This window comes from Cryptotermes secundus, unplaced genomic scaffold (genome assembly GCF_002891405.2).
Source record: "Cryptotermes secundus unplaced genomic scaffold, Csec_1.0 scaffold125, whole genome shotgun sequence".
Classification (NCBI taxonomy): Eukaryota; Metazoa; Arthropoda; class Insecta; order Blattodea; family Kalotermitidae; genus Cryptotermes; species Cryptotermes secundus.
This window is the reverse complement of record NW_019720162.1, coordinates 933,672-958,650: the sequence shown is the minus strand read 5'-3', so window position 1 is coordinate 958,650 and position 24,979 is coordinate 933,672. Positions and strand designations below refer to the sequence as shown.

Genomic DNA, 24,979 nt, shown 5'->3' with positions numbered 1-24,979 from the left:
AAGGGCCGTTTCCCTTTTTCCGTTTTGGAGGTGGTCGGCCCCTCCACTTTTTCCAACTTTTTCCTTGTCGTAGGCCGACGGGAGATCCGGCTATACGCTTCTTGATCATTAGTCCCGTCGTCTTCCCATATGTCCTGGGGATTTTTCTATGGGGCTCTATTCCTATTCCCCTTACTCTATTGCGGTTGCCCCCGTTGTCTCTTCCGGGCATGTACCCTCTCGCGTTTCCTCCCGGTATGCTGTCCCTTACCCAGTTCTTTCTGGGGATCCTGTTACGCCGTGCTACTCTGACACGGAAGGTCGTCCCCTCGCTGGCGAATCCCAACCTCTCGTGGGGTCCACACTTTTTCTGGGTGGTGTTTCTGAGGATGTCTGTCTTGAGGTTTTCCACATTCGCCCGGCGTATCGTTCTTCTGTGGTCGACGGTCAATTTCTGTTTTTTTTTTTTTATTGTAACACCATGTAGCCTTGTATTTTGGCACAAATGGTTAGGAGAAACGACCTGCCTCCTGAGCCAAGTTGGGAAATTGACTACTGAAAAATCTGAATATTAATTTTATTTCCATTACAGGTGTAACTTCTTACACTTTGAAGTATGATATACAGATCATGACTACACTTTTCACTGTTACAAACACGATAGTATTAAAAGTCACGACTTCACTGACGTTGCTTGGTAGCGGCTTTCAATGGCGGATGTTCGCCTTCCTCTGTGGTCTGAACTGTCCTCAGCCTCAGCTATCAGATTCTCACAACAACTGAACTCTATCGGCTAGGTAACTAGCTGAAACGCCTAAATTGTCCTGCTATAACATCTCAGCACGGACGGCACAGAGAAACATCTTTCCTCTGTTTTTGTTTACGGGCTGCCGCCTAGTAACGAACGTTGTATAGTTGCTTATTTCGTGGTTGTTACCTAACAATAGGTCTACATGCTATAATATAAATAGAGGGGTAAAAGTAGGTGAATGGGAAAATCGTGAGATAAATAAGAGGCACTTCTTCTTTTGGGAAGGGGGAGGGGGGAAACGAGAATTAGAATAATTTTTTTAAGAAGATTCTAGACCTGGTCTGTTCCTTCTTTTGTTGAAAGTAGCAGGAAGTGGCTACGCTAGAAGAGTTAGTAGCAATGGCTTGACACAGCAGCAGCACAAGTTTTATTTTTTGGATCAAGTATGATTTTTATCTAAACAGTATTTAAAAATTTCTTTCCCATTTTACTGTAGATATTAGACAAAACAGCTACTGCCGTAGGGGGAAAAATTCACTGTTTATTCTGTCATACTTAACACATTAGTGTGTTGTGTGGGTAAAATGCATAGCTTTACTTTTATATTAAATCAACTGGTACATGTTGCTTAATAATTGCTTTCTCGTCGTCCACGATCTTGGATTCGACTTTCGCTTAAGGCGTTGGCTCAGATTTCTGTAATTTTATTCTAGCTTTTCCCTCTGATAATTTTAAATTTGGAGGCATTTAAATTAGTTCCGAGGNCCATGAATTTGATTTGTTTCATTCTGGTCCGTCACACTAACAGTATTATAAAAAGATAAAACAGTTCCGTCCAGTGTGACTGGTTTTCTTATTTCAATTCTTCATGCCCTTACATATTTCGGTCCTTAGAGACCATCATCAGAGGGACATTAATACAGTTTGGAAACCACTATTACAATGGGTGTTCTGAATGTTAAAATATATATACATACAATGTTGACAATACACAAATGGGTAAAGAATCCGAAGTTTTTACAATTACAGCAGCTGTCTTGATATATTAAGTTATTTTTAACTTTTCTTATTTAATTTAGAACTTATAAACCAAATAGTTTCGTGTCCTCTCTTATCACCTCTCTTGACGGGGGCCGAAATTGTGCCGCCTGTCTTTCTTGAGAAGAAGGTTCTTTGATGTCCTGTGGTTGTTCGTGGCGCACTGTGTTGTTTTTCCGAGGATTATGCTGTTCGCAGAAACAGTACATACTGTACAGTACAGTGCATATTGATTTGAAGTTCATTGTCTTATGGAATATTTCTGCTACTAGTTTCTCACAGCATTACCGCTATTCGGGGAGCAGTCTGTTTGCGTCATCAAGGTGAAGAAATGGTAACGACTGAAGAACAGTTCTGTTCACTACTGACTCTGTTTCGCGTAATTAAAGCGGAATCATAGTATTCAATGTTATAAACAAACACAGAACGCAGGTTTCAGGAAATTCTTATAAAACCCATTTTTCATTAAAATGATGACGACTTAGGACAAAGAGACTATTTAGAACATGGGGTTTTCACAATTGTTTCTAGTTTCTGAGATAAAACGTCATGTAGCTCGTTGAAATTCAATTGATATTTCATAGGAACATATTTCCTAATTTAGGGTCGAAGAAAGCCAAGCAAGAAACCAATGTGAAGGCAGATGGAAAACACAGGCTTCGGCCAAGAACATGGAGACAATAATTTCCTTCAAAATGCCGGTTGAAGTTCAACAGAACACAGTAATATATTCCTGAAGATAGAATTCTTCAGAGAGACTATTGCTGTCAGATTCACGTAAAGGCAGAATTAGTATTACCTCTAACCAGAGGGTGCTGCGATCTGTCGGCGCATCTTGCTAACATGTCTCATGCAACAACAGAACGATTTTGTTGTAAAGAGAAATAAATTGTCACATGATAGGGTGACTATAGATGGGGTTTGGATCGGTTTTCGGATATATTGAGCTGGTCACGGTAGCCGCACGTTCGCTTGCTCGGATGCTGTGATCATGGGTTCGAATCCCACTCAGGGCATGGATGTTTGGTGTGTATGCGTTTCTTCTGTATTTGCGTTGTCCTGTGTTTAGGTAGCAACCTTACGACGGGCTGATCACTCGTCCAAGGAGTCATACCATCTGTGAAATATGATTACGGAACTAAATAAGAGCCCTGGGCCATGAATGGGCTGGAAGAGCCATTGAAAAAAAAATCGGATTTATTGACCTCTTACAATTCGTAACTACAAGTAAGATTATGCTCTCAATGTTCTACATAAGTCAAAAGTCACTATCGGCCACACTAGGTCTTTTCAGTCTGTTGCAGTCTTCAATAGCCGTTGCTTGGTAGCGGCTTCAACGGCGAACGTTCCCCATCCTCTGGGTCCCCGAGCTGTCCCCGGCCTCAGCTACAGCAGCTCTTGATTTACTGACTGCTCTCTAATCAACTCAGTCCACTCAATGACTGGCCAACTCCTCACTATTTGTCCTGCTTATAACACCTCGGCACGAACCAAACAGAAAATACCGTTCCTCTATCGTTATCTACTTTGTTCCGCGGTTGTAACCTAGCAACGGGTCTACATGCCACAATATGAACACTCACACAAAGAAATGCAATGTCTATTCATCGGGACTTTGCCATTCTCAACGGAATGTTGATGTGGATTTTGTGGATTCCACTGACTGAGTGTTGACTTGATTTATTTTGATTGATTGATTGATTGATTTTTTTTAGTTCTTTTAGTATCTTGGAGTGGGGCGAGACTGAGTCCACTTGCTACATCCGGTCACTAAATGGCTTACTGCACCAACCCCAGCTGATGGATGATGAGTCTGGAGCAGTCGGTGGAATGAGAATTGGCAGGGGAAACCGAAGTACTTGGTCCACCACAAATCCCAAATTACCTGATCTGGGCTCGAACCCGGGCCCCCGCGGTAGGAAGCCGGCGACTAGCCGCCTGAGCTGTGGCACGGCCTTATACAGGGGCATTAGGTGAAGCATATCACTCTCCCCTTTCGAAAATTGAGCTGCAACCACTGCCCTTCTATTTATTGCTGTGCTGTTGCAGAACTCTTTGAGTTCACTTCGCTTCTGGCGTGTGTAGCACGCTTCGTTACCGAAATTAATACAGATATATAGGGACATGTGGTGGGACATGCTTGTGGTTAAAGGCCTGTGGGCGTATTCCCCAACCTGTTGAAGTTCTTGGCAGTTCCAGAAGGAAATGCTTGCGGTTTTGACTTTGTACATTCGCCCCATTTCTTATTCACGTTCGCTTTGGCGACGAAAAGAGAGCAGAATAAATAAGAGAATGCAGACCCGTAGTACAGTGCTGAACAAGTTTCAATGCAATTCATTAGGCTCGTTCACGAAAGAGAGCAGCACAGTATGCTAAAACATGGCGCAGACGTACACGTATGTGTCTACTCGTAAGTACTCGTACATTATGTACGGGATGGTAGTTATTCGAGAGATCGTAGTAGTTACGAACATTAGCACAAGATTGTAATAGTGCATGGGAGTGGAAGATATGCTTGATTTGGCATTTCAGTGTCTTTTTCGTAGAAGAAACACGCATTAGTCTCCATATCACCATTTGTTGGTGCATACTGGTACATATAATTTTGCCTGTGGTTTTGTATGGGTGTGAAACTTGGTCTCTGACATTAAGGGAGGAACATAGGCTGAGGGTGTTTGAGAACAGGGGGTTGAGGAGAATATTTGGACCGAAGAGAGATGAAATGTCAAGAGGTTTGAGGAAACTGCATAATGAAGAGCTTCATAACTTGTACTCTTCTTCAAGTATAATTACAATGATCAAGTCAAGGAGGATGGGATGGACAGGGCATGTAGCCTGCATGGAGTTAAGAAGAATGCATGTAGGATATTGGTGGGAAAGAACAAATATGTATGGGAATGAACAATATTAAAAAGAACATTAGAGAGATGTATTGTGGTGGTATGGACTGGATTGATCTGCCTCAGGACAGGGACCAGGGGAAGGCTCTTGTGAACACGATAATGAGCTTCCAGGTTCCATAAAATACTGGGAAGCTCTTGAGTAGCTACGCAACTGGTGGCTTCTGAAGAAGGGCTCATCTCAGTGAAGTTAGAATTAAAGTTCCCACTGAAAAGGGTTTAGTTGGCATGATGGCTTCAGACATTTATGTAATATTAAGGTAATTATATCTGTAATTTGAGGCAGTTCAAGAATTTAACGTTGGAAAATGAACAGGTTTCATCCTAGACTTTAACTTTTATTATGTGCCTCTTTACACTAAAGTAAACATATTTTCTTGTTCATTGTTTACCATACTGACCACCTCTGTGGTCTAGTGGTCAGAGTTCTTGGCTACAGATCCAGAGTTCCCGGTTTCGATTCCCGGCGCTATTAATTTTTCTGAGAAGTAGTAGGTCTGGAACGGGGTCCACTCAGCCTCATGAGGATAACTGAGGAGCTATTTCAAGGAATCATACTGTCACTATTTAGGGATGACTATAGACAGGGTGTGGATTGAATATTGGGTTTATTGACCGCTTACAGGTAGTGCTACAATTAACTATGAGACTATCGCTATTTCCACACTTTACAGTTCATTGTTAAACGCACTAGTATTCTTTTTCTGTTAAGACTTCATTAGCCGTTTTCTGGCAACGGATTTTAACACAGGAACTATAACAATCTCACTGAATTACACACCCTAAATATCGCTATACTAGAGCACACATAAAGTCTTCTTTTTTCAGTCTCCCGTACACAACTGCCTGTCAACTATTTGCATCAAGGTCAGAGTTACTTTCAGGCTAGCGGCTTACTGCCAGTCAGTTCCTCTTGGAGACTAGCCCCATGAGACTCATGACACAGTAATTTTATTTTTCGACTGAACATTTGCGGTTATAGTCCTTATGTAACATCATTTTTGACGAGAGGATGGGTCTGATGCTGGTCCTCGCCAGCGAAGTTATTCTTAGGTCAGAGACCCGCGGGACTTATGAACATATTTTACTGTCTCAGACTGGGGACTCCCCCAACGTGGAGAGCCAGAAACCCCGTTTTTATATCTCCCAGGAACTGGGTGGCCCGGTTGTACCCCCCAGGCGCCGGATACTCTTGAATCGAGACAAGTCGAGTACTCGTGTTACGACCGACGGTCAGTCGGCCAGGATGTCTTGGAATAAAGCACCCTTCTGGGGCTTAAAATCAGATTTTTATTACTGTCAGACATTTGCGGGTTTGTTGATGTGGGCCGCTCTCTCTGGTCCTTGTCAGCATAGTCAATCTCGGGTCTGATTCCCGTGCTACTCGCTACCATATTTTACTCTCTCACATTCAAGACATTTTTTCGCCTCCTACGACTCGCAGGGCTACTGTGGAGGCATTTGACCCCTCACGAATCGAACAGAAAACATTGTTTCTAACAACTCCTCTATTGTTGCTATGGATGTTGTTGTTAGCGATAGTCCGGATATTGCAGATGTGCTTGCCTGCCGTTACCAAGCAACAGCCGTTGTCCCGCTTTTCTCTTCGAGGTCACTGCTCAGTGACGAGCCACGTATACGCCACAATATGAAATTACTGACAAGCCATGCAATATGTCAGGATGTTAGACATTGGCAAAATACCGCGGCGGACGGGGTTCATTCCCAAGTGATTTCGTACAAGTTTCGGAGTTGGAGGAGTGACAATGGAGCAGGCTTTCTCTAATATTCTTCTACTTTTCCCTGATAATCATAATTCCACCACTGCCCCATACTCGTCTATTATCCTTTCCTGAAATGGGCGGTAGCTCTGATATTCCTGGTTTTTCGGTTTAGATTTTCGTCTACGTCAGTTTGCTCGAATGGATACAAAGTAAGGAAATGAGTGTTTTATCTCCTTTATACCGTCCAGGTGGCTCTGTGAATAGTTTCCCATTATAACTAGTGTCTTCTAAATACTGTAGCCTAGTGAAAGATTTCGTATTCTGTGATCATACATTTTAATAGAGTTTTAGAACGTGTTCATTAACGTAGTAGAACTTCTTCACAGGTAAAGATTTCCCTGTGTTTGACTAATTAAGCACTACACCATGAAGGCGTACGGGAGGTGGATGTATAGATCCGTATTTTATTGACCTCGACAGTAGTTGGAGGTGAGTGCTCAGCTTCATGCCCTTGCCGCTTTATACCCGGAGAAAATCCTGTCGGTACCCATTGGACAGGAGGCTGGTTTGACCTCAGAACCGTTCTATATGACGTGGAGAGAAGAAAAATCTTGCCCCTTCCGTGACTTCAACTCCGACCCTTCAGTCGTCAAGTCCATAGCCAGTCGCTATATTGACTGCACTATCCCGGCTCTATAATTTTTAACATGACAACACAAAATGAGTGCACAAATATCTGTGCCTTGAGCTGGATTCAAACTTGCAGTTCCAGTGCACAAACTGCTTAAGGCCGATAGGGTCCGTAGCTTGCAGTTCCAGTCCACAGACTGCTTAAGGCCGATAGGGTCCGTAGCTTGCAGTTAGCTGACGAGGGAGTCTGCTTCTTTATACACGCCGGGAGAAATATCTCGGGCCAGTGCATTAAGTGGCGTATCGTTTTATTTAGTGGTCTGTTTAATTACGCTGTCAGTAACTGAGGCTATACAGAGTGTCCCACAATGAGAGGTCAATTTTCAGCGAGGTCATAGTATCGGTCATTCTACGGAAAATGTGTATATGTGCATATGTCCTATTCCGAACGGTTTCCCAGACACAGCTATTTGACTGTACAGCACGCTGTACAGACGAGCAACACGCCATGTCCTCACACGAGTTGCTCTGAGATAAAGCTGTTTCACTGTACAGTACACTGTACACTGTACAGACGAGCAACACGTCATGTCCTCACAAGAGGTGCTCCGAGATAGAGCTATTTCACTGTACAGTACACTGTACAGACGAGCAACACTCCATGTCCTCAGACGAGTTGCTCCGAGATAGAGCTATTTCACTGTACAGTACACTGTACACTGTACAGACGAGCAACACGCCATGTCCTCACACGAGCTGCAAAGTGCATTGATGTTGACGGTGGATTTTCGAAAATGTATTACACTAGGTAAACTGTACCAACTTTCTCACATGAACAATAAATACTGATATTAGAAACAGTATGTATTATCTCTTTCTTATCAACAGTTCTGGAACTGTACAGTGAAATAGCTCTATCTCGGAAACTTTTCGGAATAGGACACATGAACTTATGCACGCTTTTGTTTAGAATGATCGATCCTAAATTATTTACCCTTCCTCATGGGACATACTGTATATAACTTTGAGAGGTGGGGTTTATGGGTTCTTATAGCGACGCTTCTGTAGGAAAATTACACAGCGTCGGACGGCTGTATAATTGGGTAATAATTTCGAAAGAAAAAAATATGATCTAATCAAGATACTGTCCTGAAATTTGTCTTGGAGAACTGAGGAAAACGACGAAAATCCTCATTGGGTACAGATGGTGTTGCTGCCATATAAGAACCGAACATCTTTTTTTTTTTCCTTGGCACTACAGCCCCAGTGGACCTAGGCCTACCTCCATGAACTTCTCCGTTCACTTCGGTTTTTCTAGATCTTACACATTCGGTAGGACTCCTTGGGCGGGTGATCAGCTCGTCGCAAGGCCTCTACCTGTACACAAACACAGAAAAACGCACACACACAAACTAAACATCCATGCCCTGAGTGGGATTCGAACCCACGATCCCGGTTTTCAAGCGAGCGAAAACAGTACATGCCTTAGACCGCTCGGCTACCGTGACCGGCGAACCGAACATCTACCGAACACAATTCTGGAGCGTCAGTTGCTGTCAGCTATATGGAGCTTATGGATATTTTAGAATAATGGTTTCATTTCGCGCTGCACTAGAACTATAAGAGAAAACTATAAGACTACTAGAATTTATGGTAAGAGTTCACCGAATTTTGAAATATGCCATTTCTTTAAGAAAATATAGAAACATCTTAAAAAAGAAAGATGATATATATTTCTATACTATAAACATCTGCATCTTCAATGTTTCGCTCCCACTTGGCGAAAGTTTGCTGTCTACTAGTGTTCCACGGCACACTGGTTGAGAACTCTAAACTAATCTTTATAGTATGTATAGCTGCTACTGATCGGGTGGTAGTGAATGGTGAATGGGAAAATCATCGCTGTCCAGGAATTTGCCTGGAGTGACTGAGGGAAATCACATGCACTTCGGTCATGGAGCCGAAGAACTTGACAACGCGAAGGAGGAAGACTAGCAATTCAACAGCCATTTTCTCTCTCAGATAGAACTGTTTATGTGACTTAATACACTTCTCCATTGAACCGGCTGCAATTCTCGTAGGCTTGCCTCAATGTGGGTGGATGAAGGGACGCGCAATAGGTACAACTGTTGGTTTTAATTTTTTGAGGAACGAAACATGAAGAGGAGGGAGCATTTCTCTTTCCTCTCTGACAGGTCCAGTTATGTCTATGTGTTGGGGATGCAGGCTGACAAAGCTGTTTGGCTTCTTCTGCATGCAGTGTACAGTTTGGGCATTTTACCGTGCAGCAAAGCGAAGCAGAAACACAGAGCACCGTTGCATATCAACTTGTATTTCAGAACTATGTTTGTATATTAATAGCTGTACCCTTCATTCTCGGAGTCCCAAGACAGTATGATCCCAGGCTCGAATTTTGTTCCCAATGATCAATGGATTCTCCTGGGCTGATCCCCATCACTGAAATTGGAATCATGTTCGCAGTAAAAACTATCCCTGTAACAAGCCGTGGAAGCCCATAGGGTTCTGAGACGTCGAGGCTCTCACATTTTCTAGAAATCGGCTCTTATAGGGCGGTGAGGTTGTCAGCCTCACGTGCCGGCCGCAATTTACCCCCCAGGAAGATTAGTGGCAATAATTTTTGTTAGAGGATGAGTCGACCCAAAGGCCATTGTATGGTTAGATGGTTTATATCAACCTCATCTGGAACTGAACCCACGACCTTCCGCCTTGTACCATAGTGCCTGAACCAACTACGCTACCGGGTGACCTCTCTTGTTCACAGTATGTTTACTAGATCCCGGATTAGCCTGTAAGATTGAATGAATGTACGAAGTTTAGGTCCAGTTTTCGGATTATCTTTTGAAACTGAGAGATAATTTCTTATTTCACTAGTCCTGTTATTTGTTACAGTAATATTTTGTAAACTTCTCGCAATGATCTCTGCAGTTTGCTAAAACAAATTTCCGTGACATATAAATAAACCGTAAATCTATTGCTATTCCTGCCCTTGAGCGGAGTCGGAAAATAGACGCTGAAGTATTTCGCAGTAAATTTTGCTCCAATAGTGTGCATAGCGTACAACACTTCGGGGACAGCTGCACTACAGCCAGCTTCCTCAGACTGCCAGTGTTGTCCTGCCAGATTGTGACCTGCAGCAAGACGCCCCCGCTCTATAAACTAGGTACATCCTTTCTGAGGGTAAACAGGCCCAAAATACAGAAGAGTGCAATAGTGTGCTTCACGTGTTTCGATGCTTTGACGCTGAGTCGGGTCGGGTCGGATCGGGTCGGATCGGGTAGTTTACTGCTGGTCCTCGCCAACACAAGGATTCATGTTTCCGAGCCTCACGCGACCCGTGATCATATGGAGTCGTGCAGCGGTTCCACTTTGACGCTGAAGTTTATCGAAACAGTATTTTAATATCTATTTTCTACCTCGCAGAAAACACTGAACATCCATTAAAGAAGCCAGCTGGTCAGTCCTGTTTGAGGAAATAATCGTTTTTTTGTGGTTGTCATACGACAGTCTGTACGAAAAATAGTGCTGACAGCCTCTATTCTTTTCGTGAAAAATATAATTTCGTAAAATTTTATTTTCATAATGAAAATTGTACTTATCGCCAAATATAATTAGAATGCTCAAGTCAATGAGGATAAGATGGGAGGGGCATGTTTCATGTTTGGGGGATAAGCGGAATGCAGTGGATGGGTGAAGCGGTGGGAAAACCAGAAGGAAAGACATCCCTAAGAAGACCTAATCGTAAGTAGGAGGATAATATTGTGGCGTATCGACCCACTGCTAGGCAACAGCTCGATAAAAATTTCTCATGGAGACAGACTCTTAGTAAAAAGCTCGATACTGAGTAATGTGTACAATATTACGCGACAGTAAGGGACGGCCTTTGCTGGGTAATGGACTAATAAACACGAATTCTAGAACAACAGAAGAAGAGTGCTTTCCGTGAGGTTCGAGCCGAGGAATTATAAGAGAGTCGAATTCCGAAGCTGGAGCTTTAGGAGTACAGAAGAGTAGAAGGAGTACAACGGAGTAAGCGAGAACGAGAATGGAGCGCGGCCTAGTGATCTGTGAAGTGGGTAGACTAGCGAGAGCGCTATAATTGATTCTGAATAATAGATATTGTAGAAGAAGACGTCAATGAAACCAATCATCCAATCCGAAACCCGTTGTTTTTAGTCACGGAACCGTAAGCACGTGACAGTATTAAAATAGGTCTTAGAGAAATAGGCTAGGGTGGTATGGACTGGATTGATCTGATCCTTATACCGATGAGGACCAGTGGAGGGCTCTTATGAACACTGTAATGAACCTTCGGGTTCCATACAATTTTGGAAAGTTCTTGAGTAGCTAATACTCTGGCGGCTTCTCAAGAGGAGCTGATCTACATGGATAGTTTCACAACTTCCTTTGAATTTACACGCGGCATTGCTTTTAATGTTTGCCCAGTAGGTGCTGAGAACTTTGTGTACAGGCAGACAAATCACAATGAGGAGCCGAGATATTGATACAGATGCGCCCTTACTACTGAAGATGAGATATACCTAATAATTAGACTCCATCGCATTTAAAGTACAGGGGATAGACATATGGAAACACCTCATGAAATGAATGCCTGAATTGAAGTGTATATTTTAGCGACGTTTGTAGGTGACGTTATTCGTATCTGTCCAACACCACTACCTGTACAAAATCCGCAATATGTTGCAAGCTTCATTTGTTGTCGAGACAGTGTTCTGTGCAGTTTTCAGTGCATCATGTCAGAGCTAACAGAATTCAAATTGTTGGGGCCCGTATAGTGGGTGCTTCCGTAACCAAGGTAGCCGAGGTCTTTGTTGTTTCGCAAGGCAAAGTATCCAAGCTTATGACCGCATACAGGAGGACTGGAAAACCCGCCACTCATCCGTGATCAAAATGCCACTAAGAGGACAGTGTGGTGCCGAATTCATAAAACCTGGACTATGGAGCAATGGAAGACGGTCATTTGGTCGGATGAGTCCACTTTCACACTGTTTCCGACTTCTGGCCGAGTTTACGTCTGGAGAACGCCATCCCAAGCTTACGATCCAGATTGTTTGCTGCCAAGAGTGAAACATGGCNTCTGCCATGGCCCCCACAATCGCCGGATATCAATATTATTGAGCCGTTGTGGTCCGTTTTGGAGAGCAATCTGCGAGCGCGCTATCCACCTCCATCATCGTTAACAGAACTTGCCAATGTTTTGCAGGAAGAATGGTACAAGATTCCCTTGCAAATCATACAGGACCTCTATTTATCCATTCCAAAGAGACTGCAGGCAGTTCTGCAAGCCAGAGGTTGTCCTACACCATATTAGTCATGATAATGTGTTTTTTGTTGGGTGTTTCCATATTTTTGTCCATCCCTTGTACTATCTTCTGAGATATAACACCCGTGCAGTTCGTTGAAAACTGACGTTTCGGAGAAACATGTCGCCCCAACTTCAGGCTCGAAGAATATGCCAAACAATAAACTATCATGAAGCAGGTATTAAGAAGAGAACTTGTAGCCTGCATAAAAGTTAAGGTTCTTTTCAGCATAACAAATAAAAATTTAATGAATGCAAGAAATTGTTCCTGCCTTTTAGCGCACACATCACTCACTCATGGACCTGAGCCGTTCTTGAGAAGCCGTTAATTGTGCAGCTACTCAAGAATTTCTCAGCATTTTGTGGAACACGAAGGTTCATTACCGTGCTCACAACAGCCCTCCACTGGTCCCTAACCCGAGCCAGATCAATCCAGTCTATAACATCCCATCTTATCTCCCGAAAATTCATTTTAATATTGCCCACCCACCTATTTTTTGGTCTTCACAGTGGTCTCTTTCCTTCTGGCTTTCCCATCAATATCCCATAAGCATCCTCTTCTCCCTATTCATACTATATGCCCTGCCAATCTTATACTCCTTGACTTGATCATTCTAATTATACTTGGAGAAGGTTACAAGTTATGAATTTCCTCATTATGCAGTTTTCTCCAACCTCCCGTCACTTCATCTCCCTTCGGTCCAAATATTCTCCTCAACTCCCTGTTCTCAAACACCCTCAGTCTATGTTCCTCCCTTAATGTCAGAGACCAAGTTTCACACCCATTCAGAACCACAGGCAAATTTATAGTTTTGTATGTTCTATTTTTATGTTTTTGGACAGCAGACGAGAAGACAAAGGTTCTGGACTGAATGGTAGCGAGCATTACCCGAGTTCATTCTCCACTTAATTTCTTTCTCAATCAGGTTTTGATTTGTTATAGACTTTCCCAAATATCTGAATTGTGCCACATTTTCAAAACATCTGTTACCTAACTTTATGTCATATAGCAGCAAAATGATCTCCAACCGACACCGTCGATATATCTGACCTTTACATTATTCTTCGGCTGCTCAAGACGGTGCGATTACCTCCTCAGAGTTGTGCAACTTAAACTCATTAATTTATGTTCTTTTTTCCTTGGCACTACAGCCCCAGTGGGCCTAGGCCTACCTCCATGAACTTCTCCGTTCACTTCGGTTTTTCTAGATCTTACACATTCGGTAGGACTCCTTGGGAGGGTGATCAGCTCGTCGCAAGGCCTCTACCTGTACACAAACACAGAAAAACGCACACACACAAACTAAACATCCATGCCCTGAGTGGGATTCGAACCCACGATCCCGGTTTCCAAGCGAGCGAAGACAGTACATGCCTTAGACCGGTCGTCTACAGTGACACGGCCATTAATTTATGTCTACACCTGGAAATTGTAGTGGCAAATGAAGATGTCTTTCAGGAACTTAGGGCCTCATGGGGAAATTTCTACACTGGGTAGAAAATAACATGGAGATAGAAGAAATGGGGTCAGTTAAACAGCAAGGAGAATCATAACTTGTAATCAGGCCACTGACCTTGAACTTGAAATGGGACGTAATACTCATGTGGGAGACGAGAAATTTTATGAACCTAGAAGGAAGAGGTCACGTGTAAGACATGGATAAAGAAGATGGAAAATATTAAAACGGATCTTAAATATAAACCACGATCTGGATTGAACATACAGAATTCTTGGAGTAGACGAGAAATGCATATAAAATATCAGTCAGAATTACTGACAGTAAGAGATAAATTGGGAGACATGGACGTAGATGGAGCAAAATGTTAAAATGGTTGTAAAAGAAGCGGTGTCTGAAGGCATGAACTGAAATTACCTGGCCCAGGTTAGGGATAATTGGCTGCCCTTGAAACTTCTGGTCCATGGGCACATGTATGGAGGGAGGTGGTAGGTACCTCCACGACGAGTTTGATTTTTAAAAAAATTCTAATTTAGAAATAAAATATACCAAATAATAATAATAATAAATATGTAAAGATACTGTTCATCTATCCTGCGTATTATGGGATGTTCATTAAAAATATTCTTAAACGAGTTAAACCTAATTTTGTAAGAAATTTTTCTTATTGCCCCCTCAGAAAACTGGAGTCTCTTCTGGGTAACTGGCTGCTACCCCCTCCCCCTGGGTTCTATAAAAGATGTGAAATTTTCTGAATATCTAAGTGATTATTAATATTTCAACGCAGTTCATTATCCTTGGAGACAATTAGTTATGTGCATTTAGAAAAACTGAATCTTTTATAGTTGTAGATGAAAATGTTGCCACTCTGTATGTATTAAGATATCGCGAGCCTTCGAGTCGTTGTTAAAAAGAAGGTTCACTTACGTAATAGAAATATTGTGGCATATAGACCCGTTACTAAACGGTGACTCTGTAAACAGCGACAGTTTGTAGGTAACGCCCACAACATACCCACGCAACAATAGAACTGCATTTCCTATGTAGTCCGTGCCGATATTACATGACCAAGATGTTTGGAGTTTAGTCAGTCAATAAGACAACCCCATATTCTCACCAGAGAGGATGTTACGTAAGGACTATTACCGCTAAGGTTCGGTTGAAATAATCTCTGGTCGTGAGTCTCAATGGGCTTGACGTCAAGATGAACTGATTGGCGGTAAACCTTCAGACGTAAAGTAACTTTGATTTTGGCTTTGACTTTTAGTCCACAGAGTTGAGATCTGTACAGGAGTCTATAAGGAGGAAACTTGAGAGGGAATCAAAGGAATAGCCAATGTTGGAGCCGTTACCAGGAGACATGTAAAGAGATGAGAACATTAGACCATGTGATCTAGTGAGCTGTAAAGTGTGGAAATCGTGACAGAGTTATAGTCATTTATAGTTACGACCTCTAAGTGGTCAATATACAGGTATCTATTCATCAATCCAAATCTCTTATATGGTCACGCATACACGCGTAACAATGTTGTCTGGCTCGAGCGTCTAGTTTCTAAGGTGCAAATACCCACTTCTAAATCATAATGCTTATATATTTGTCCATAAGTACACTTGAGGCGAGAAATAATAATATTTACTCATTACCAAGGAGTCGAAGTAATTCACTTTTGCTCTTATAAAATTCATATTTCTAGAATCCAAACAAATATGGCTACTACAGCAAAAATAATATGTACACACAAAATATAAGGTATTTCAAATTATAAATTCCAAGATGTTTCCACTATTGCGCCTCACTATAAACGGAATGGACCTTAACAATGGCTCCCATTAAAAGATGTTTAATGTTGTAAAATACAAAATGCCTAGTATCACTCTGATGGTAATAACAGAGTAGATTTCTGCTATGAAGATAAATTCGTGTTGTGGTAACTGAAAATGGTCTATAGTTTATCATTTTGGGTTTACATTTGATTATATGGTTTGAAAGAAGAGAGAGAAAGAAAGAGAACACGGAATTATTGTTGCCTCATGCTATGTACCTCCTCCAACCTAGCCAACCTTTTTGCCCCCTGGTGATAAAACGCACAAACTACCACGCCGTGCTGGAGCTCGTGCCCTCGTACTAAAACAACTGACACACGAGATCGCGTGAAGCCTGGTAATTTGGCGGCAAATCGAGAAAAATTTCTTTTGTGGTTCTTTTTTCCCTTTATATATTGTACAGTCATGTTGAACTGTAATGCAATACGTCCAATTAAAATATACATGATTTTATCTTAAATTCACTATGTTACAAGCCGGAAGGTCGCGGGTTCAAATCCCGATGTCATTGGATTTTTTTCAATTAACCTAATCCTTCCAGCCGCAGTATGGCCCTGGGGTCGACTCAGCCTCTAACAGAAATGAGTACCAGGAATTAATTAAATAATTTTCTTGGGGATTAGAGCGCGGCCGGCGCGTAAAACTGACAACCTTACCGCCATTTTTGAGCCGATTGTCTGGATAATGTGGGAGCCTCAACGTCTCACAGCCCTATGGGCCTTCACGGCCTGTTACAGGGATAGCTTTACTTTATCTTAAATTATGAGTATATTAAGTCTACTTCTTAATATGGTGCCATGTTTCACAGTTAATTTTTGAATATGATGAAACTGCATGGACTTTAATAAAATTCTAAAGTTTTGGGTATCTACATAAAATGTTGCTGTTCTTTTTTTTTCAGAATATTAGCCTTCTGAAACTCTAAAAAGTGTGAGAGAATTTGCGGAACAAAGAAAAGCCGTTTGTCACAGAAGTGTGTCGGGATGAGAGGGAAATGGTGAGTATTTCATGAAGGAATTTGTTGATACGGTCTGACAGTGAAATGGTGTGGACCTTTAATATTTCAGTCCCTGTCTCTCAGAGAAAGCATTGCGTCTCTATTAAAAAGTAAAAGCCAGTGGTTACGGTTTGTACCACCCTCTTTAACACACATTCTGCCTACACAGTATTCTTTTGTGTTCCATACGAATCTCACAATAGACTGAGACTCTACTAAACAGCTTTGTAGCAGAGACCTTATGTGTTTTTCTTGTGATATGCGAACAGGATTTTTGTATATATTTTTTAAAAAGATTCGGTCTTTAAATCCCGTGTTGAGGCGGGGTCCAATACCTCCACCGTGACCCTGCGAGTCATAGGAGGCGACGAAAACGGAAGTCTCGAATCTGAGACAGTAAAATATGGTCACGAGTCCCAAGGGTCTCGGACCCGAGAATGACTGCGCTGGCGAGGGCCAGCAGCAATTGCTACAACGTTTCTTCCAGTTCTGGAACGCATCCTGGAACGCGTTTTGCGGGATAGCGTGTAGGTTCCGTAGCGAATTTTCTTCTAGCTCTTCTGTCGGCGACCTTTCAGAGTGGATTTCAACTTTTGGAACAAAAAAGAAGTCTGCAGGGGCCAAATCTTGAAAGTAGGGCGGTTGGGGGCGACAGTCGTCTCGTGCTTCGCCAAAATTCACTGATGAAGAGCGACATGTGAGCAGGTGCGTTGTCGTGGTGCAGCATCCAGGCTTGTTCCTCCACCCCTCAGGCCCCTTCCTTCGCTGTGCCTCCCTCAAATTCTTCATGACCTCCAAGTAAAACTGTCCATTGACTGTCTGATCACGTGGAACAAACTCATGATGAACCACGCCCTTCTCATAAAAAAAGATCGACAACACCTTCACATTTTATCGACTCTGACGTGTTTTTTTTCTTGTCCGCGGCTAAGATTTTCCCACCCACCCCGACATCTGAAAAGTCTGTTTAAAAGTTTTTGCCAATTTCAAACAGAATTTCATGTAAACACGTTGCTCTTCAAGGTCCTTCATGTTTTAACTGGCAAAAATCGCAAAAGGCACAAGAGACAGGTTCACTTTACCGCATGTACTCGATGACTAGTTGACGTGGCGTGATCAGGCAGGTGTCAGGTTGATGCTTAAGGTCCCGCTACACAGCGCCACTGTCGTCAGTCACATTTTGTTGGCTCGTTGGCGTCCTATTTAACAAGTTCGGTTTCTTTTTGGACAGACCACGTACATCAATACTTCATATACTCTTACACATGTCAATGTTAGTTCAGATCAAAACGCACATGATTTCTTTTTGGGATTTTCTTCATACTACCTCGGGGTCTAATATTATGACGTAAATTTTTTTTTTTTAATTCTTGGGGTGGGGTGAGTCCGCTTGGTACGGCAGCCACTAACTGGCCTATTGTACCAGGACCAGATGATAGGTGATGAGTTTGGACCAGAATGAGAATTCCTAGGGGAAATCGAAGTACATGAAGAAAACCTGCCTAAGTGACGCTTCGTCCACCACAAATCCTACATGACCTAAGCTCGTGTCGAACCTGGACCTACGCGGTAGGAAATCGACGACTAACCGTCTTAGCTACGGCAAGTAGAACTGGTTTAAGTAAAGGGCAGAATGCCGATCACAGTAGCCGCGCGGTCTGAGGCATGCACTGTCTTCGCTCGCTCGAACACTGGGGTAGTGGGTTCGGAGCTGTTTCCTGTGAGGTACGAACTGAATTCTTATATCTTATTCTTATACACTGCCTGTCACAGTAACAGCGCGGTCTGAGGCATGAACTGTCTTCGCTCGCTCGAACACTGGGATCGTGGGTTCGAGTTCTACCTTCGGCATGGCTCTCTGTGCGTGTTTAGTCGCGTTTATATTGGACTCTGTGTAGGTAACAGCCTTCCGGCAGGCTGGTCCCCCGTCCAGGGAGTCCTGCCGAATGTGTATAGGATTAAAAACTGAAAAGGCGGCCAAGGTCCAACAAAAGGAATGTGGAGCCATAGATAGGTAGACAGAGGGCAGAATTTCACGGACAGCGAATTCTTAAATCCACTCAAAATTAATTTTCATTCAATTGGATTATATGAATTTATCGGAACATAAATTTTCTGATACTTCCCGATGACTCTCTTCTAAATTGTGACCTCATATGATTTTGTAACTATTGACGGTTTTGTGAAATAATCTACCTGAGTATGGTGGAAGCAGATGCCCCTGTACCTCGGTAACCACCTGACGGTCAGCACACCTTTATATTCCAGAAACTCCAAGTTCCTGCTCCAATTGAAAATGAGTCCATGAGAAGACAGGCGGAAGGGACCGAAATAAACTGTTACGTATCCGGGGACAGTTTGACGGCCACATATTTGCATTTAACAAATTCATTCATTCGCCAATGGCACTACTGCCCTTTGTTGGGCCCTGGCCGCTTTCTTCACTTTCGTAATACGATACACAGTCAGTAGGAATCCTTGGACGGGGATCAGCCTGTCACAAGGCCGCTACCTACACACATGACATAACAAACACAAATATGTAGCCTATACCGCCTTTGATATGCAATAGGCGAATATACAACGACCATTTCTGAGCAACGGATCTGTAAACACGTTCCCGCGGAAACGAATACGCACGTAATAGACTTTCTATTGGAAACGGGGTATTTTCTACGTGGTTCCTGTCTAGATATTGTGAGCAGGAGGTAGTTTTAAGCAAAATGCTCAGTTGAACTGTGCAAGGAAGGCTGAGAAGAAATGGCGCTACAGTTCGGAGCTAGTTATTTATCAGTTGAAAGTTAGCTTATGAGCAGAACACTACGAGGTTATTGTGAAATGGCCACAAGCCTGAGTAAGTAGTCAGGTGAGAAGAGCTCTGTGCGGGGGCTGTGAAGAAGAAGATGCGCAAGAGTGCTGATCTAAAGAGAAAACATTAGGTTTTATATTCGAAGTGTGTATTTCAGTGAGACTGCTATAGTTCCTATATTAAAATCCGTTTTAAGGAAATGACTAGTGGAGACTATAATAGACTGAGGAGATCAGTCCTTATATGTCAGTGAACGTTCCCACCTCATGACTCAAGGTGCGCGGGTTCAAACCCGGCGGAGGTCGTGGAATTTTTAAGGGCGGAAAAATTCAGGGAACAAGTCCTCCGGGAGGGACTTTAAGCCGTGGGTCCCGTGTCGTAGATTTACGGCACGTAAAAGATCCTCATGTCTCTAGGAGACCTCTTGAGCAAAAATTAGGCAACACATTTTCCGCCCAAGTAGTTTCCAATGCCTTTGGTACATGGGGGAAATATCAGGTACCGAGGGCCGACCTCGTTGGCTGAACGGGGCTGATAGTACGCACCAGTACCGGTAGGGTATGGCGACAGTAGAAATTAAAGGGGGACCACAATGGACCAATAACTGGTCTAAGTGCATGGTGAAACCCACCCCCTCTAATAATAATAATAATAATATATGTCAGTGATATGCAAATTGTAATTATAAGTCGCGTGTATTATTAAATTCATTAAATTAATTCACCAGTACATGTTCCGTCTATAGTCACATAAAATGTGACATACAGACATCCATGACTTCAGTGGGATTCGAACCCACGATCCCAGCGTTCGAGCTGGCGAAGGCATTTCATGCGTCACATCGCACATGGTCTGTGATCGGTCATTTAACGAACAGGGATAATAAAGAAGCAGTAACAGACACAACGAGCCGTTACGTTTACAAACGTGACGACTGAATTCGGAGTTTTTTATTGCTAGTGGGGTGGGACTAAGTCCCTTCAACTGCGGCCACTTCTGGCCTATTGTATCAGCCCCAGATGATAGGTGAGGGTGATTGTGGAGCATTTGGTTGAATGGAGATTCGCAAGGGAAACCGAAGTACTCGGAGAAAACCTGCCCCAGCGCCACTTTGTCCACCACAAATCCCACTTCACCAGACTGTAGATCGAACTCGGGCCGCCGCGGTGGAAAACCAGGGACTAACCGCTTGAGCTATGGCGCGAACACGATTTCGGAGTTGCTATTGTGGTCAGTTGAGTACAGGGTAAGGCTAAATAACCTATAATATATCTCTCTCACATGATAGTGCATTCATGTACGTACCAAAACCCTGAGAGGGGAAGAAACTGATAGACTTCATCTTAAAATATTCAGTGATAGCAGCAAATAATGCATTTTAAAGTAACCTGATACTGTTCCATGTTGAGTACGGGATATCCCCGGGGCATACACATCTCCTGGAGAGAGACGGCACTGCAGAACTGAAGCTAGTACAAGGCGCGTAGGCTACAACGATACAATTTACAAGTTTACAGTCTTCTGGATTCTATAGCTATATTGCCCGTTGCAAGTACACCGACGTTTAGGAGAAACGTATAACCTCAAGTCTTCATGACCTTGGCTTCCTCTTCGACACAGAAGATGGTGATATTGTGACATGACGCCCGAGAGCCTGAATAGTAAAGTCAGAATAGACGTTCTTTACTAGACAACGCCTCGGTAAATACATTCTCGCGGCAACGTATATGCAAGGAACAATCGAGTAACTTCCCTTGCTATGCAAAGGATCTGTAAACACGGTTTCCCAGCAATATATAGACTGTTTTCTGCAAGTCCGTGCAAATTTGTTATGAATAATAGTTAGGCTAAAATAGTAGGCTAAAAATTTAGACATGTTGAAAGTACTAGTAACAAAGCCTATAATGGGCAAAATGTTGATGTATAAACCAACCGAATTCAAAGTGTTGACAACTTCACAAATTTTTAAGAGTTTGTGAAGTTGTCAACACTTTGAATTCGGTTGGTTTATACATCAAAACTTTGTCCATTATAGGCTTTGTTAGTAGTACTTTCAACATGTCTAAATTTTTAGCTTAATATCCTTATTAAAAAAAAGGGGGTTATGGGACAACCTTGCTGTCTGTGTGTGATCCGTGTATCTCCGTTCTTTTAGGCTTTTGAGATCAGCTTTCTTGCTGTCTGCGTCTCCCCTTCATTTTTCGTTTTCAATGCTGTCCGTGTCGTATAAAAGGAAAATAGGAAAACTGTTTTTCACAGACCACTTTGCTTATTGTGTTCATAATATGTTCCACATTTTGTCTCTTAAGTTTTATTGCAGCAGGTGACATTCAGATTACGGGGAATGTTATTATTGTTATGACCATAAGGCGCCGTAATTAATTAACTTCATGGAATATTATATTTAAGCATCCTGTTGCACTTTATACGATATAAGATATAACTCCGTCCTAAGTGCAAACTGTATTTATAGGTCTTCCGTTTTGTTCTTCTTTATAGACTNCTTGTTCCTCTCCTCTACACTACATGTTTCGGCCCCAAACGGCCATCATCAGGTGTATACACTCACGTATCTGTTACACTGCACTTATTTATAACATTTAAAATTTAAAAATATAGGTCTTCCTGATGTTCCTGATTAGCACTTATAATTTGAAATCCTTTAAATTTTTTCTCTAAATTTTAAATTTTAAAAATGTCAGTGTTACTCGCCCTATGTCTATAGTCCTGCAGCGGCTTCTTGTTTCTAGTACTGTACAGGTGTTATTCTGTGTAGCCTTCCTGTGTGCGTGCCACTGCTTATCTTTACTCGTAGTACACAAGACATCCGGATTAACTGTAACCGGAATAGCGAGGGTTTACTATTTCTTCTTCCATTGGTTGATTAGGCCATTTTGCCTGTTCCCATTGATAAATAATGTGAAACTATATATCTTAGAGATAAAACAGCGTTTTTTAAGCTAGTGGGGTGGGACTAAGTCCCTTGTACTGCTGCCACTTCTGGCCTATTGTACCGGCCCCAGATGATGGGTGAGGGTGATTGTAGAGCAATTGGTGGAAAGAAGATTGGCAGGGGAAACCGAAGTACTCGGAGAAAACCTGCCCCAGCGCTTCTCTCTGTGTTAGTTATGAAGTGTTCTCTCTTGAGGGGTACAACGTCGTTTCCGCTCATTATACGGCGTTATATCCCAGAAGACAGAACTTTTCAATCTTACAATCGTAAGACTCATTGGACAAGGGATCAGCCTGTAGTAAGGCCACTGCCTGGGCCGCGCCATAGCTCAAGCGGTTAATCGCTAGCTTCCCACCTCGGCGGACCGGGTTCGATCCCGGGTCTGGTCAAGTGGGGTTTGTGGTGGATAAAGTGGCGCTGGGGCAAGTTTTCTCGAGTACTTCGGTTTCCCCTGCTAACCTTCATTCCAGCAATTGCTCCACAATCACCAACACCTGTCATCTGGGGCTGGTACAATAGGCCAGAAGTGGCCGCAGTACAAGGGACTTAGTCTCACCCTACTAGCAAAAAGAAAACAAAGGCCACTGCCTACACAGTAAAACGGAAATACAGCAAAAAAGCAGACATATCCATGCCTCGAGTAGGACTCGACCCCACGATCTCAGTATTTGAGAGAGCGAAGAAATTTTGTACCTTAGGGCGAAGGCAAACCAAGGGAACTAGCAACCGCAACGCAACCACAATTTCCGACAAATTTTATCAGACTGAGCTGAACACGTAGAATTGAATTGAGAAACGCAAACTATGGAAACGGTAACGCGATAGTAACGCAACTTCTGGGTAACTGAGCAAGCCAGATTTGACTTGCGAAAGAATTTCTCATGAGATGAAGGAGTCCGGATCCTGGTTAAATTCTTTCGAAACACTAGAAGCACCTGAGTTTAAATTATCACGGAGGAACGGATGCACCTGATGTTTTCCCTCCTCCCCCCTCTTCTTACGCCATATTATCACAGGATTAGTATCCTTATCTGACGTTGCAGAAGAGCAGTGCACGAAATTAAAAATTACAATCACGCAATTAAGTCAGACAAACACACCCACTTGAAATGATGTAAGCAACTAATCAAACACAAGTTTCCTCAGTGTGCGCCTGCTAATCTGGAAATCAGTTACCTACTTGAAATCAATGACGTTACTTGGAAATCGCGGTTGCGTTGCAGTTGCCAGTTTCCTGGGTGTACTCTAGCCCTTAGACCGTGCGGCCACTGTGATCAGCATGTTATTAATACCGATTTAAGTAATCAAGAAATGTGGCCACTTATGACATAGCGTTCACATTAAACTCGTGAAAAGCGGTCAGCCGTTTCAGAATTTGAAGGTGGGGGGGGGGGCTCTCGCATACAGTGGGGATCTCAAAAACCCATTTGTTTCATTAGGGAACTGAAAACGGATCTTAGGAGGGCACATATGTCAACTCAGGTACATCGGGTATGCTGTATGCATTCTCTGCGGGCAACGCCCTCTCTGGTGGACTAACATATTGTAGGCTGATAACCTTCGACTTGCCTCACAACTAAACGACTTTCCCTGCAGCTTGCCAAACTACTGGTTCACATATACTGAAGTATTGAATCGAAGCAAGATATGCTCAGAGCACAGGGGGCGTAGCTCAGATGGTAGAGCGCTCGCTTAGCATGCGAGAGGTACCGGGATCGATACCCGGCGCCTCCAGTTTTATTTTTGTTCTGGAGACGTAAATGTAACATTTTATAATATATGTAACGTCAGTCATCGGAAATGATAGACTTTGGAGTACCCATGAAAAAAGTTATGCTAATTAAAAAATGTTTAAACGAAACTTATGGTAAAGTCCGTATAGGCAAATATTTGTCTCATAATTCTCCTATCCAAAATGGTCTGAAATAAGGAGATGCTTTATCGTCATTGAGTTTCAAATTTGCTTTAGATTAACTATTAGGAAGGTCCAGGAAATTAAATGGGACACTTCAGCTTCTTCTCTGTGCTGATGATGTGAATCTACTGGGTAAAGTAAAAGTAAAGCAAAGCTATCCCTGTAACAGGACGTGAAGGCCCTTAAGGTTGTGAGACGTTGAGAGTCCCACGTTGTCTAGACCAGGCATGTCAAACTCAGCTTGTACAGAGGGCCACCTCAGCCCTATAAATAATAGTCCAGGGCCGCACTTCAAAATAGAAATATACATTAGATTTTGATACAAGGAAATTTAATTATATTTATTATTTAGGAATAATTTCAATATAATTACCTAAAGTGGAACACTTATATTTTGCCCACAAATCAAATATGTAATATTACCTTCTATTTCACAACAGAAATAAGCGATTTCCCATTTTTCTTGAAAAACACGGCGCTCACTTTCAATAGTTCTTTTTTTGCTACTTGAATTCTTTGAAAGCGACATCGCCCTTCAAAAGTTACTGTACATATACAAGAAAACTCATAGTTGATAATTTAATGTTTAATTATAACCTTTATACGTTCATCACAATGTAACATCAGCACCTGTCGCTGTCGCAACGATCGTACAGATCCA

General features: G+C 42.5%; 1 long non-coding RNA gene and 1 other non-coding gene across 2 annotated transcripts in view; both read left to right on the top strand.

The window, feature by feature from the left end:
* Positions 1-24,979, top strand: part of LOC111867045 — a 264,491-nt gene that overhangs the window by 126,123 nt on the left and 113,389 nt on the right. Inside the window, exon 2 of the long non-coding RNA XR_002843278.2 lies at positions 16,546-16,641. This is a non-coding gene — a long non-coding RNA (uncharacterized LOC111867045). The remainder of the gene's footprint in view (positions 1-16,545; positions 16,642-24,979) is intronic.
* On the top strand, positions 24,065-24,137 carry Trnaa-agc. Its single transcript has one exon. It is a non-coding gene; the product is annotated as a tRNA-Ala (tRNA).